Below are 6,760 nucleotides of genomic sequence, written 5' to 3'. Positions count from 1 at the left end.
GTCAGGCGTTAACACAGTCTCACTCCCTACTCGTCAAAGGTCTGACGCATGGTCAAGTGTTCTTGGCGTCAAATTCTAACGAGAAAGGTGTACCTTCTGCGTTGTTTTCCGACGTGGGGGTCCGTCAGATAGACATTCATGTTAATCCCTCATCGTCAAATATAGACGAAAGGAAATAAATGTCCATCAAAGGTGATGCCGTCACGTTAGACTAATGATTTGTTTGAAATGATCTAAAAACAAAAATTGCAGACCATCAGAGCCATAGGCTACCTTAGGTTACTTTGATCTTGCATAATTTTATTCAGCTTTGGTGTAGGTAACGTGAGGAACTCAGAACTGCCTGAAAGTTGCAGACCTGTTCTGGAAATACGTGCATTAATCCACTGTCATTTGTTAATTCTCACTCCTAAACTGGAACACACACACCCAAGGTGAAACTTGCCACCTGAGAATTTTAATTCTTCAAAAAGAATTAAAATTTGGTATTATTATTACACCAAATAAATGCACATAATGTGAACATAAATTTCATAACATTATTAATTGTAGGCACATGGACTCTTGGATGTCCAACTGTTACATCACAAACCGTGTCCCATTCTTTGTTCAGTCCTCTGCTTTCATGACGTAAAGCTACTTATGTTAGATTTACTCTATAGCACAGCGTTAGCATGTATCTTAAGCAGATCATCAGATTTCTGCAGACTGCTTGGAATGACTGCCCTAGAGCCTATGGACTACTTGGATTTGCATTGTAGTGCATTTGATTGCATTATACTTACTTTGTATAGTTGTTAAGTAGATATCAGATTTTAATTTGGATGTTTTTGTCATAGTTTATCCAGCTGTCGGGTTTAATTAAAGAAGGTTACAAAAAGGAGATGTGTGTTTCCTTAGTTTATCAATTGTTTATTAATGTTATTTTATTTTTGCATTGGAATGTGTAAGTTAAAATAATGCATTTGTATAGAATGTATAGAAACTTGATGTCAATGTATTAATAACTTATCACCAGCAGAACTGCTGCCGAGTTGTGCCATCTGAATTTTTTTCCCCCAACCCCCTACTCAGCAGCTTCTTTAAATAAGACTAGCAAGTTGTAAAAAGCAATTGAGTTCAATAGTACTGGTGTCCTCACAAATTAACTGCCATTATGAACAGAAAAAAAAGCAGCTTGTGAGCATATCTGGTGGGAGCTAACAGGTGTACAAAAAGGACACCAAAGCTCTGAAGAAATGAACATTAATATGATAATTCAATCATAAACCTTACATGGCCAGAAACAAACGTTTCGGGCAAAGGCCATCTTCATTGAATTCCTTGACCTGTTGTTGCACACAAACACCTGTTGATTACATGTGCCGATTTGAACACGAGGTGCAGATTTCGCACTTGAGCCGCCTCTTTAATGATCAGATCCATGTCCACAGAGTGTGGGAAGTAAACTAGCAGGTCTGTAGTCACTCCACACAGAAGATGAAGAAATAATTCTGTGATCTGTCTTGATCAGCAAGTCATTGCATCTAAAGAAGACAATGATAGTTTTACGTAAAACAACTTCCAACAACCATTATATTTAACTTCTACCATGTTTGTGTCTAAATTATGATGACAAGGTAACCGAAAAAATGCAACACTGCTTGCTAACCAGAAGATGGCCCTACCATCTTAACTGTGAATTCTACTTTATGTGTAAGGGACTTACACAGAGGCGTATCAAGCTTTTTAAAAGAGGGTGGTGTGTGTGTGTGTGTGTGTGTGTGGGGGGGGGGGGGGGGGGGGGTGAAACAATCCAGCCAATTTTCTGAGAGGGGGTGCTGACGATATTGGCGGATGTCCGCGGGTTCCTCGCCCAATTTAATTTTTTAAATTCTGGTTGCTAAACATACCACTTTAATGCAGTTTGGGAGGGACAGAATAGGCAGAGCCTCTCTTCTGTGTGGATCATGGGACATGTAGGCATACATTATCTAGCCTACCTGCTATCACTTCACTGCTTGACACTACCTTACATGGAGACATATCTCATGTTATCAAAGAAGAAAACATTTCAGAAATTATATTTTGTGCAAATGGGTTAGCACAACCGGAACGGAGATGCTGATCTCACTAATTACTTTACTTGTGCAAGCTCATGGTCTGTGTTCACTCCAGCAAGACAAGTGAATGTTTTTAAAGCTGTCATCACAATAGGCTATTTGCTATGATATACAGTAGGTGTCGTGTATTGCACACTAATAAAATGTCCTAAAACTTGTTTAAGTAGACAACGGCACACGGCAGGCCAGGGTAGGAAAGATTGTTTTTATTAAGACAGCCACTTATCTAGCCAACATCACAGTACCAAGAGGCCGCCCCGGAGGTGGATAATCATATTTATACTTTTGTGAACAAACCAGTCAGAGACCTCCACTATCTCATTACCAATCACAGATGGCAAAACTACAAAACTAATACCTTTAGTTATTTCTGTGTTCAGAACACCACATTAGGCTACCTCTGTTAGGCTGCAATAAATTGCCTAACAGACAACAGCCTAATTTCGAGGTATCACTGGGCTATTAATGCATAGGCCTAACTATAATATCTAATAAGTAAATGTAAAAGACACAGACTAATGACAGAACTGTAAGATCAAATTCAAAAACCTTTGAAGTCTACCCAAAGCATGTTTGAAAACGTATGCAAAGGGAATATAAATAAATTGTGTTGTTTATAGCCTACCATCAAATGTCAATTTAAAGACTAGGATTAGGCTATGCAGTTTCTATGCTGTTTCCGTGGATAACTACAGGAATCCACGTCGTTTGTTGTTTAAAATTGTGTTGCTTCTAGCCCACGTTATGTGTTAAGTTTCACTTCCGCAGGGCGCACACACATTGCATGAGCGCACATACCAACTGCAGAGATGCTGTGAGACAGAGAGTGTGCTGTGGCGAGTGACACAAGTTACTCATGTGTTGTGTGATATCTCTGCGCCCAAGTATAGCAGTGCTTCACCCCGATATAGTCCCAAGTCAATATCTGCCTAGGAAATCACCAGTCTTAATCTGCATTGCCATTTGTACTCGTTGTACTACGTAGGCCACAAGAAGTAAATTTTTTTGTTTGTTTGTTTTTTTGGCTCACCTTTACTCACGACATGTTTTTCCGGCGACGGAAGATTCCATTCACTATGCTAAGCTAAGCTAGCGGTGGTGCTGCCGGACTAAAACAATGCATGCACAGAGAAAAAAATGCTTTTGCCCGACTCTTCGGGAGACGGTGAATAACCCAATTTCATGAAGCGCTGGCATGTTCCTTTAAGCTGCACGAAAATGACAAATTACAAACTGGCACTGGTGTGTAGGGGAAAGCGGGGTTGAAATCTAGCCTATAGGCAAGTGGCATCACCATCTTCATCATCATCATCATAATCACCTTTATTGCCAGACTAAAGGTCTATACAGACATTACATACATTATAACAAACAGATACACAGACACAACATACATGAAAAAAGGAAAAGAAAAAGAAAGAAAAAAAGAAAGAGGAAATTACACTTCTATAAAAAAGACTATTATAACGACTATTATAACGACTATTAAAAAGACTATTATAAAGACTATTATAACGGCTGTTAAAAAGACTATTATAACGACTATTAAAAAAGACTATTATAACGACTATTATAACGGCTATTAAAAAGACTATTATAACGACTATTAAAAAGACTATTATAACGGTGTTACCACAGTTATGAGTGGTATCGTGTGGCACTAATCTTAACATTTCCCAGCAGCTTAACAATGTTGTTCTTTCAGACATTCAGGCGACACATTAATTTGTACATCAAACTTGAAATTAAGATATACCTGTCCTTAATTCACCCCAATTACCCTCAAAATAAATAAAGGGAACCCCTGGGGTTGCAGTTACACCTTAAAATGGCATTAAAAGGTCAAATTAAGGGCCTGTTTTACGAATTAAGGGCCCCTTGATATAAATTTGTGGTTTTGGTGGTTTTCACAGGTAATTTAAGGTAAATTTTTGTACAGTGGAGCAGTCGTGGCCTACTGGTTAGGACTTCAGGCTTGGAACCGAAGGGTTGCCCTTTCGATCCCTGACCAGTAGGAACAGCTGAAGTGCCCTCGAGCAAGGCACCTAACCCCTCACTGCTCCCCGAGCGCCGCTGTGCTGAAGTGCCCTCGAGCAAGGCACCTAACCCCTCACTGCTCCCCGAGCGCCGCTGTAGCAAAGCAGCTCACTGCACCGGGGTCAGTGTGTGCTTCACCTCACTGTGTGTTCACTGTGTGCTCTGTGTGTTCTCTAATTCACAGATGGGATAAATGCAGAGACCAAATTCCTTGTATACGCAAGTATACTTGGCCTAGAAACCTGATTTACATTTACATTTAACATTACGTTTCGTAGTGTATATCAGGACCTATGTGTGGACCGCTTTAAAGAGATTTGCTCTCGTGGGTCTCCCTACAGTTGAGTAGCCCAATAATAAAAAAATATGCGTCTTGCAACAAAGTATGAACATAACTCTGATATAATATAGAGAGAATGCACTGAAAACAGGCAGAAGTATCGTTTGTCATGTTTTGAGGTTATGTACCATCAAAATGACTTTAGAAACGTTATGTGTTATGTTAAGGTAAAACACTCTTAAGGGTGCTTCAGCCAGTGACCTCGGGGTTGGTGTCTGCCAGGTCAAGCACAACATCATCAGCCCTTGGTTAGCAACTTGGTTAGTAGCACCCACCAGTCCACTGGAGTCTGCCCCCGATCACAGCACTCCCCGGATACACCAATGCAACTGCCTCCAGCAAAGTTGTGGCAAATGAGGGGCATCTTGAAGTCTAGGTAACACCCAAGGTTGGGTCTGGAAAAGATTCATTGACTTACAACTTACAACAGGGGTGACTATAGCAGTGAAATTAAACTTAGCCTACGTACATTGGTACATTAAACTCCTACCAAATCGTAGCAATCTTGTAAACTGAGGTTTTAAATGCAGTTGTGTACACAATTCCACAGAAATACAGATCCATGCCTTGTAGGCTATTTGCATGCTTGTGTTTTAGGGATATTGGAAATGCTTTAATGGCTTCTTCGCCAGACTGACCTGCAGAGGAAATCCCAAATTTGCTGAAAGGTAGTGTATGAGTATATTCCATATTGGGGGGGAAACGAAATGAAATGAAAACAAAAACGGTGAAAGAAAAATAAGACCAGGCTACCACACGAGCATTAGTCTGCATGCTGCACAACTTGTTTACATTTCGAAATGATAGGCTAAATTTTGAGTTCTAAACTAACCGCGGTTACACACACACACACACACACACACACACAAACACACACACCGCCTTCTTGCGGTTTGCTTCGTATTGAGAGCTGAAAAAGCAGGGTGCGCGCGCCGTTGACACCCGGGATTTAATAGTGTCAGACTACGGGCGCGGACGCAGTGAACTGAGTCCAAGTTGCCGACATGAGGAGGCATGTAGCAATTACCCCACACAAGTAGGCTAACGTAACGCTCGTTTTTTGGTGCACAAATGATTCGCATGGGTCTTCTGTCCAGGCAAATGTATGTTCTAAACGTTATCGAATTCAGAACATGGCAATGTGATCTAAACAAATGGACATAGCCTACTGTTGTACTGTACTGTTAAGACAGCTTTTTCGTCCAAGCCAGGTAAGTTCCACCCACCATTGATACATCTTTTGTTTAGGCTAAAAGTTATTTTGAACTTTAACAGAAAATATGAGAGTATAACCTATGCAGCCAACTTGTACTCCTCGTTTATAAAAAGGTATATATTAACGGGAAACCTGTTTTTGAAAATTGATTGTCGGCCGGTCGATTTCAGAAATGTAGATATCCTGCTTCAGCATTTAGTTATAGGCTGGACTACACACGAATGTCCGTAGGAAATCACAACAGGTGCAACAATGATATTTTCAAAGGCAATCAATGCAGAGCTACGCCGTTGTAATCTGTTGTTTTGTTTCTGGTTTAATTACGTGGTTTAAAATAACTCTATAGTGGCCTACCAACGTAATTTTGCAAACCAAAAATAGCTTGTAGCCTATAAATTAGATTGTATTTCATAGTTGACCTAATTGTTTAAAGGGGAGTTGTAGGCCTAGGATAATTTTACAGTATAGGTTTTCCTACCGATTAACTTTTATCATTTTGTAAATATCAGTGTAGGCTGCATCCAGTTAGTCTAAAATTATGAAAAAATAACCAAATTATTGCTGTCGCATGAAGGAATGTTAGTAACTGTGAAGTTCAAAATTGGAACTCAGAATTAACCCATTCATGCCCCATTTCCACCCTCAGTGCCACATGAGTACGATACGATAGTAAATTATTTCTTTAGGGTGCAAGTGCAACAGACACATGCTAAATCAGAACTGTTTAGGCGTGGAATGCATCCTGTGTGTGGGGGGGTCTTGGCTTCATTCGACAACCAGTGATGCACACATCTGTTTACTATGTCATGCCAGTTTGGGTGTACGGGCTTCAGTGAAACCCAAAGAAGATTTGGCTGCTGAGCGGTGCGCTACCGTATGACTGTGCCACAAGCTAGACAGCCTCTGAAAAAATGTCTTTTAGATGGACACTCTTAATTCAGGAGAGAGAAACTTGAGAAACAGCGGAAGAAATAAGAGATTGACAGAGAGAAGTGTGTGTGTGTATTTGTGTGTGTGTCTGTGTGTTTGTGTGTGTGTGTGTGTGTGTGTGTGTGTGTGTGTGTG

The sequence above is a fragment of the Alosa sapidissima genome, chromosome 24 (genome assembly GCF_018492685.1).
Source record: "Alosa sapidissima isolate fAloSap1 chromosome 24, fAloSap1.pri, whole genome shotgun sequence".
Taxonomy (NCBI): Eukaryota; Metazoa; Chordata; class Actinopteri; order Clupeiformes; family Clupeidae; genus Alosa; species Alosa sapidissima.
This window is presented reverse-complemented; position numbering follows the sequence as displayed.